The following is a 10,235-nucleotide window of genomic DNA, read 5'->3' on the forward strand; positions in this document are numbered from 1 at the left end:
TTATACATCGAAACGGAACTAATCTCTAGAACTTAGTTTCTAACGTTCCCAAAACCCGCGACTCGCGTTATCTATGACTCGCATATCGTCTATGACAACCCATTAGTGTTTACATATATATAATTCACTAGTGTTAAGCCTGCCAAACTTAATACCAGAAATTATGCAATGCAAGACTAATGGCATTAATCAATAGACCGTCATGTGCATAAAGCTCTAATTCTCGTTATTCAAACAAGACCTACTACATGATAGACTCTCAGAGCATGCAATTGAAGCATAATCAGTCTATTCCCAAGGCTCTACAGGAAAGACCGCTCTGATACCATAATGTAACACTCTCACTATCAGAAGTCACGCTTCCGGCTGTGCTACTCTGATAGCAAGAAGTATTACGACTACTTTACATACTAAATACAAAAATAGGAGCCTGCGACTCGACACTGTATCACTAATTTCTTTGAAAACCAGAAATAAATACTTTATCTTAAGAAAAATACAAGCAGGCATAGATTCATATACAAGACTCCTTACATAATAACTCATAATATAATATACATATAAAACATACAATTCCTATCCCTCTTACAAACTTGTAATAACAAAGACGAGGGAAGAAAATAATCTAATTAATACAACAACATCTATAAACCAAACGCAGTATAACTCTCCATAATGCTTCCTCATCTGGTTCCTGAAAAGGTAAAGCTGTAGGGGGGTGAGAACCTAACCACATGGTCTCACCACGGAGTTTCAAAGTTGTCATAAGAAGATATCTAATAAGAAAATTGTTTTCAAGCTCAGTGATTATCATTGACTTATGAATCTTTTAAAACCAATAGGAAACCGTTCAAAACATTTTCAAAGAAACAATGTTAGTCTTTCAGAAATTCGAAACCTTTCCTTTCTTATAAGAAAAATCTCAATCAGAAACCAACTACGCAATCAAACAACACAATCATTAATTCAGCACCAAAATTTATTCTCAAATGTAGCACGCCAGGACAAACACATGCAAGACAGACAAGGAAAACACAAGTAGGTAGCAGTTACAGCAAATAGTTCAAGTAGCAGTTAAGAACAGTTTAGCAAATAGGCAAACCAAAACAAGTTCAAACCCAAACAAAGCATACAAATGCATATGATGCATGCCTGTCCTATGGCTGATGAGGCTCATCTGTCGGTTATCCCGCCAACCCGACAAGTCTGAATTGTCCTTAGACTGTCCCCCGACGTGCATCCCCAAGAGTCTATGCATAGCTTTTTCTCAAATAATCAATATTGCTCAATGGAGGTAACATTCCCGGGAATTTATATAGTGCCCGGTCACACTTACGTCGTAGGGTCAACAGAGTATCGAGTTTTCAATCATGTACACATGGTGGCAAGCCACGGACTTAATCCAGGGAACCTCGTATCTCAGATCATTAAATCATTTAAGACCAATTTCATACATAATCATTCATCAATATCTAAGCCATTCTCAATATCATTATCATTCGTCAATCCATATCTCATTTCCAAATTCACTCAGAAATCATATTTCAAAGTCAATCCTTATCATCCTTCTTACTGTTCCATTAATCAACAAATCTCAGTCCAAAACATAATTCTTTTTTTTCTAAATAAATCAATTTTAAAACATATAACATTCAAAAACTAAATCTTTTTAAATAATTACTTCAGGTAAAACTTTCAATTTTATAAAAATTCGACAGCATCTCCTCTAAAACTCGGACACTGCCACCCTTTTCAGGTCCCACCCAAACATTTCTCAAACCTTTTCCTAACCATTTCCAAATTCCAAACATTTTCCAGATTTGAACCAGTTCCAATATCAAATTATTCTCAAATTAGACCAATTCCAAAATAAAACTCTTTTAAAAATCAAACCAGCTCAAGTATTAAATCATTTATAAAATCAGACCGACTCAAAATCAAACCGCTTTAACTCCAAACCAAGAAAACCACTTTTCATAATAATTAAGTAAATAACTTTTCAAACCCATTTCTTATCAACAACCGTACTTCACTCAAGCAATCAAGCAACCAATAATTCAGTCTAACAAACCATCACATTCACAAGACAAATATAATCACAAAAGTATATCTTTCTGCATCAATATCTATTTATAACAACTTTGTAATATAAAATAGATTTTAAGAAAAACCCCTACCTCAAAGAATTAAACCCGCAGCGATTTTAACACGACAAACCCTCTTTTCACCTTATTTTGCAGCAGCTACGTTATGATTCGTATTCCAAGCTCTGCTAGTGAAGAAAAATGGCAAGCAAAAGTAATAACTGCAAACACAGCAGCTTTAGCTAACAGCCAGAATAAACACAACCAAGCAAGGCAAAGAGGAACATTACGCACTAATAAAATAGAATCGAAATGGAGCATTATGGCAAGATAAAGTACAATAAAATTTGTCTTACCAGAAAAGAAACAAGAGAATGGGGAACAGAGAAACTAAAGCTTCGACAACATTTTCTTTCAACAATTAGAACGGCGAATAAGGGCACAGCTGACCAGAAATGACAAGCCAGTGGCGGTGGTAGCATTAATCTGAGTGATTAAGGCAGCAGAGACACCAACAATAATCAAAACAGTGAAACAGAATAGAAGTGGAACAGGGTTCAAGAAAGCAAAAACAGGGTTACCGGTGAATCTGGTCCGGTTCGGCAACAGCGTAGGCAAGGCTTCTCTAGTGGTGAGACACGGCGGAGGCAACGCTGGCGACAGCCAGGCATGGCGGTGGCTGAAGCTTCATCGACAGTGACTTGGCAGTGGCCTGAACGGCGACGGCAAGGGGTGAATGGCAGCGATTGGGCGACATTGGCTCCGATGGCGCGCAGGTCTCCTTCCTCCTCCTCTCTTTAATCACGTCACTCCCTCTCTCCACGGCGGTGTCACAGTAGCAGTGATGGGCTTCAACGGCGGTGAATCACTGGCGACGGAGGTCCAGCAGTGGCGAACGGCTTCTGCTCGACGGCGGATCTGAAGATGATAGCACGCAATGGTTGCAGCAGCGTTCAAGCTTCAGCGATGGCAACGAGGATGCACGGCCGTGGCTTCTCCCTCCCAGTCCTGACTCATGCTCGTCTCTCTCTCATGGCTCCCTCCACAAACGCCCCCTCTCCACGGTCCGACAACGATGCGACAACGGCGGTGAGGCCCAATGCGCCGGCGCGGTCGTCTTCTCCGCCCTCCTCTGCTCTCCCCGTTTCCCTTCTCCCTTTCTTTCTTTCTTTCTTCTTTTTCCTGATTTTCTGAAGCTGAGGATAGGGTATGGCGGCGCTGAGATAAGGAGGAAGGGGAAAATATAATAAAATTAGGGTTAGGAGAGTGAGTTTGGGAATTTTGGCTAATTTAGGGTTTCGGTAAAAATTAGGTATAGGGATAGTTTAGTAATTTTAATAAAAATGGAGCATAAAGTATTAGTATTTGAAAAACTAATTTAATCTCTAAAATTACTTTAAAATATTATTTGTGGTATAAAAGTACTAATTGATTCTCAATAAATTACTCTAATTGAAAATCCATGGTAATATAATTAATTTCTCTTTATCTTTAACTTAAAGTATTAAATGATATAAATTAAATTATCTAAAATCAAATCATATAAAATTCTTATTATTTCATAACTACCAACTTTATAATTTAAATATAGAAAATAATTCAATAATTATAAAATTAGGTAAAATTCTATTTAATTATCAAAACCTTATTTAATTTTTGATTTAATTAACTTTAATAAAATAATTTCTGAGAATAAAATTTCTAATGAATAAATAAATTGAAATTAATTCATAACAAGATTTATTTGAAAATTCTGGGTCTTACAAAGATCCTCATTCTTTCCTTCTAGTAGGTATAGTTTTTGGCATTGAAGAATGGGGGTCTGTTGTTGGACTGCCCTTCGGTAAGAGTGTAAGCAACCATATTTGCTCCTACGTTGGCCATTTGGATCTTTTCTCCAAGTTATTAGACTTGATTCTTGAGACCTTAGCTCTTGATACCAATTAAAGGTTTTCAAGGACCTAGAGAAGGAGAGTTGAATCTAGGGTCACTTTTTATACCTTTAAATTTGAACTCTAAAATAGATTCTGTAACTTGGTTTCTACAGTGTCTGTGATATCGATTATATAGGAGAAAATAGAAAAGAGCACAGCCATATGTCCTGGTTTAACCAGCTTGTGCAATGTGGCCTACATCTAGTCTCCACCACAACTATGGCATAATTTCCACTTTCTTTTTCAAAGATTATAAACACCAATTCCCTAGGATTCTTCCTAATCCTATCCGAGACAAACCAAAATTCTAACCAAGTTTGATTTGGCTAGGTTCACTCCCTAGACTCTCAATGCTAAGTGCTCACCTAACTTAGCAAGGGAAACTTCTCAAGCTCATGATTACAAAATAAAAATTACATCCAAAGAGTTTTAACATAAAAATGACTTTTCTCTCCAAGTTAATCCTCTTTACTTTTTTTCTCTCAAATGGCTTTTTTCAAATACCTCACAAATTGCCTTTTACCATGAGAAATCAAAGAAAGATAAACGGAGAAAGTAAGATATATAATATAGCATCATGAAGGAGAAGAAATATGATAGCTTGAAAGCTATGTAAAAAACAAATTTCAGCCTCTCTCTAAATGCCTTCCATGTTGATCAAATGCTCCCTTTAGTATAGGTGCATTGTGATAAATCACTATTTAATGGTTTATATTGTGTTTAATTGTGTGGTTTTATCATGATCCTTACCCACTTATTCATTAATTTAGCATGCATTTATATTTCCTTCCTGAAATTATTACATGATTGAAAACTGCTTCCTAGAGACTTTTAATTATGCATTTTGATTCTCCTTTATTCCATTCGATGCCGTGATCTGTGTGTTAAGCGTTTCAGGCTTTATAGGGCATGAATGAGTTGGAGATTAGAAAGGAAGCTAGCAAAATGGAAGGAACACAAGAAATTGAGGAGATAACCAGCGAGAAGTGACGCGGCCGCATGGCTCACACGACCGCGCGAAAGAGAAGAAATCGCAGTGACGCGGCCGCATGACTCATGCGACCGCGCGGAATGAAAAAGCACAAGCGACGCGGAGGCGTGGACGACGCGAACGCGTGGCAGGGAAAAACGCGAATAACGCGTTCGCATGGATGACGCGATCGCGTGACATGCGCAATCTGCATAATCTGCAAAATTCACTGGGGGCGATTTTGGACCCTATTTTGACCCAGTTTTCAGGCCCACAATAGCAGACTAGAGCCAGAGAACATGCAGAAACTAAGGACAACATTCATTCTACACAGTTTTAGTTTGAGATCTAGTTTTTTACTCCTCCTCTAGGTTTTTCTCTCTACACATTCATAGTTCTTAGAATTTTAATTTTCTCTTATTTTTCTTTGTGCATTGAGATATTGAGAAGAGCTATTACCTCATCAAGACTTCGTCATTCTAGTTCGTTTTCTTTACTTGGCTTTACTCTTCCATGTCTTTTGCTTTGTTTAATTTTACCATTGGAATATTTTTAGGATTATTTAATACAAGGATCACTTTTATTTTTAATCGACTATTTTGATTTTTATCTACAATGTCTTTCTTTAATTCCTTTTTGTATGCTATGAAATTTACATTCACAATGAGCGAGTAGTTCCCTAACTTGATGGAGAGTTGATTGAAAGGAACCCTTGAGTTGGAAAGCTTAAAAGACAGATTGCAATTGGATTTATGGTTGGATTGCCTTCTAGTCACTAACACCAATCTCTTTTAAATAAGTGGATTGCAACTTGTGAACAGACGTAGTATTCCAACTTGTTTGACTTTTCCTTACCTAGTAAAGGATAACTAAACAGGACAACCTTTAATTGTCAATTAATCTTGAGAGTATTCCAACAATAATAGGGATTCCAACTAATCAACTTCCAGTCAAGGCTTTTATTTAACTTATTCAAATTCTCTAATTTAATTTCCTGCTTACTCAATTCAAACCTTTTTGAAAACCTCTTATTAATAAAATAGCACACTTTTCTACAACTCGTTGGGAGACGACCTGGGATTCATACTCCCAGTATTTTAATTTTAAATTTCTGTGACACCTTTCTAAATTGATAAGTAGATTTCTGGCGAGTTAAGAACTATACTTACAACGTATATATTTTAACAATTTTAATTCGCCAATTTCTGCTACCATCAATTTTTGGCGCCGTTGCCGGGGAGTTGCAATAGAGTGCTAAAGTTATTAATTAGAATTTATTTATTTGCATTTTATTTTATTTTGCTACTATGAGATGCATGTTTCTTTCGTCAAATGACGCGTTCACTTCCTGATCCAAGCTTGCCAATATTCGATCCTAAAATTGAAAGGACTATTTCACGAATAGGGCGAGCTCGGCGTCGGTTAGTCCTCTCTGAGGGCGGATTCGAAATGCCATTTGAGGAATAAACCAGCTCCCGTTCTACTGATTCGGTTGATTTACGTACAGGTAACATGGCGGCAGCCAGAAGAGTTACTATCCAGGAGGAAGGAGCCCCTGATTTTACAATGCAACCGTTTCAAGCGCATCATCCAGCGGTGGCTACAGATTTTGAAATAAAGACCGCACTGCTCAATTTGATGCCCAAGTTTCATGGCTTACCTGCTCAAGAGCCTATCAAGCACCTGAGAGATTTCCAAGCAGCCTGTTCTACTGTCAGGCGTGATGGTGCAGATGAAACTTCAATTTTGTTGAAAGCTTTCTCGTTTTCTCTTGAGGGAAAAGCAAGAGAGTGGTACTACACTCAACCCCTAGCAAATGTATCCAACTGGGATACACTCAGAAAAGAATTTTTGGAAAAATTCTTTCCATCTGAAGTTACTGATAAACTAAGGAAAGACATTTCCACGATTGTTCAAGATGACAACGAGACTCTCTTTGAATACTGGGAGCGCTTCAATAATCTTCTGGAAGCATGCCCCCACCACAGGATTGACAAGATAGTGTTAGTCAGCTATATCACACAGGGCATGAGGCCCCAAGATAAGACCACATTGGAAAGTGCTAGCAATGGGTCTATGAAGAAGTACAAGACCACTTATGAGGCATGGCAATTGATCAGCGACTTAGCTGAATCTACTCGGAACCACAGGCAGAAACAAGGCCGTTCAAAGGCTGTTGCAAAGTATCCTCTAGCAGAGAGACTGTTGTTCTAGCTCAGAGTATCTGTGAAATGACCAACTTGCTGAAGTAGATGCAATTGAATCAACAACAAGTTCAGCAAGCTCAACCTTCTCTAGCACAGCAAAGCCAACAGTTAGTCCCACAAAGAGTCTGTGGAATTTGTGCTGATTATAGCCATTATACTGATGAATGCCCGCAGCTCCATCAGGAAGACAACATGGTGGCATCCACCCATAACTTCTATGACCGCCCCAACCAAGGGTACAATCAAGGTGGAAATCAGAACCATGGATGGCAGGATAATTCTAACTAGAATTGGAGGGACAACAATAACAGAGGAGGCAGAGATAATCAGGGAAATCAGAGGTGGAATAATAACAACAACAGGCAGCAGAATCAACCTTACAGAGTACCTCACTTGAGGCAATCCCAAGGACCACAGAATACCCAACAGCAGACCTCTCAATTTACTCATCTTTCTTCATCTCCTAATGAAGAGTTACTACAATCTTTTGAGCGAAAACAACAGACCATGGAAAATAACATTATGAATAACATTATTGCCTGTCTGAATGGTCTGGCCTCTACTTTGCAAGCTCTTGTCTCACAGATTGGATCAATGCAAAATTCCAGTAACCAACCTTCGAGCTCCACTAGAATCCCCTCTCAACCATTACCCAATCCAAAGGGAGACATTAATGCCATCACCCTAAGGTCCGGAACTACACTGCAGGAGAGGAATCAGGAGGAGCCAAGCTCACCAGAACACGCCTCAGCTGAAGAGGTAGTAGAGATAGAAGATGTTAAAAAGGAAGAGGACATACAGGACATAGCTGAAAAAGAAGAAGCTCAACCACAGGAGGAAGCACCAAAAGGCGCAGACACTGCAGAAAACACCACTCCCATTCCATTTCCACAACTTGCAAAGAAACCCAGGAAGCAGTTGGAACCCGATTCCAAGATGGTAGAAATATTCAAAAAGGTTGAGGTAACTGTCCCTCTTTTTGATGTTATTCAACAGGTGCCTAAATATGTAAAGTTTCTAAAAGATTTATGTATACACAAAGACAAAATTAATGAATTAGAAACTATTCCTTTAGGTAGTTCCATATCTGCTTTAATGGGAGGATTACCTGAAAAGTGTAGTGACCCAGGTCCTTGTATAGTTAGTTGTACTATTGGTGGTGTAGTAATTTATGACTGCATGTGTGATTTAGGAGCATGTGTTAGTATAATGCCTTTGTCTATATATGATATTTTGAGGCTCCCTCCCTTAAAAAGGTCAGCAGCTCGTTTTGTGTTAGCAGATAAAAGCATTATTACAGTGGCTGGAGTTGCTGAAGATGTTATAGTGAACATTAAAGGGCTTACATTCCCCACTGATTTTTATATCTTGGAGATGCCCCATAATGACTCAGATAAGCCATAATCAATCCTACTTGGAAGACCATTCCTGAAAACATCAAAATTCAAATTGGATGCTTTTTCAGGAACATACTCTTTTGAAATAGATGGCCGAATAGTAATCTTTAATCTGAATGGAGTCATTGACAATCCTCTAGAAGATCATTCCATCTTCTAGTGTGTTGTCATAGATGAAACTGTAGCTGAAGTTCACAAGGAAGAGTTAGAAGAGAGGCACACTGGACAAGGTCCAAGTGTGGGGACCCTCTTGACTGACAATGAGGGCACTTCGGCATTTTCACAAGCTCTAGACAATCCAGAACCTGCCCATGATCAGAAGTTGGAATTGAAACCTCTCCCTCCACATCTCAAATATGCTTATCTTGAAGATGAGCAGAAGTTTTCAGTTATCATTGCAAGGGAACTCACTTTTCAACGAGAAGAGTAGTTACTTGATGTGCTGAGGAGGCACAAGAAGGCAATTGGGTGGAGTTTGGCAGACATAGTGGGCATCAACCCTCAAGTATGTGAGCACAGAATATTTTTAGAAGAGGGGGCAAGACCAGTCCGTCAACCCCAAAGAAGATTGAATCCCACTATCTTGGAAGTTGTAAAAAAGGAAGTGACCAGACTGTTGGAAGCAGGTATCATCTATCCCATTTCAGACAGTGAATGGGTTAGCCCAGTACAAGTGGTGCCCAAGAAGTCTGGAGTCATTACAGTGAAGAATGAGCATGGAGAGCTCATAGTAACTAGAGTTCAGAACGCTTGGAGAGTCTGCATTGATTACAGGCGTCTAAACCAAGCCACCCGTAAGGATCACTACCCACTTCCATTCATTGATCAAATGGTGGATCGCCTGTCAGGTAAATCACATTATTGCTTTTTAGATGGTTACACAGGTTATTTCCAGATTCATATAGCTCCTGAGGATCAGGAAAAGACCACTTTTACATGTCCTTTTGGGACTTATGCTTACAAGAGAATGCCCTTTGGCTTGTGCAATGCACCAGCTACTTTCCAAAGGTACATGATGAGTCTTTTCTCTGATCTTATTGAAGACTGTATTATTCTTCTTATTGGGCTGCTCAAACTATTATTCTTCTTATTTTTGTCCAAGTAGCAACATCATGGGTAAATTATTCTTCTTATTGGGCTGCTCAAACTAATATGAGCTTGCACTATGAGCACACACATCAAACAATTCTCTTTGGCTTTCAACCCAACCAAATATATGTTTGTCATCACCAAAATATGTTTATTATCATTACTAAGCCAGTATACTCTCATGCTCCGGGGGAAACTGGTCCAGACTTGGCATCACGGAGCCAGACGACCCAATGTTGACCCGACTCTCGAGCCCAAATCGTCCCTATAGCCCAAACAGACCAAAGGACCAGGAATCACTAACAATCATTCAAATTCAAATATCTCCCTTATCTTAGACTCATTCAAATTCAAATTCCCTTATCTCCCTCAGGTACATTACTGATGCCAGGGTATCTTGGCTAGTTTTACTAGCCATTTTTTGTATGCTTTAGGTTGGTTTCATGCATTTTCTTAAGAAATAAGCAAGCATTTGGTTGAAAATGCATTCATACCATGATTCAAGCAAACATTGTGAATTTTGAATGATTTTATGAGAATTATGCATGAATTGA

At 38.7% G+C, this 10,235-nt stretch overlaps 1 non-coding gene across 1 annotated transcript; it reads right to left on the bottom strand.

Moving 5' to 3' along the window:
• Positions 1-6,872: 6,872 nt before the first annotated feature.
• On the bottom strand, positions 6,873-6,979 carry LOC112768252 (small nucleolar RNA R71). The gene has a single exon (XR_003185688.1). It is a non-coding gene; the product is annotated as a small nucleolar RNA R71 (small nucleolar RNA).
• Between the last annotated feature and the right edge of the window lie 3,256 nt (positions 6,980-10,235).

This window comes from Arachis hypogaea, chromosome 17 (assembly GCF_003086295.3).
Source record: "Arachis hypogaea cultivar Tifrunner chromosome 17, arahy.Tifrunner.gnm2.J5K5, whole genome shotgun sequence".
Lineage (NCBI taxonomy): Eukaryota > Viridiplantae > Streptophyta > Magnoliopsida > Fabales > Fabaceae > Arachis > Arachis hypogaea.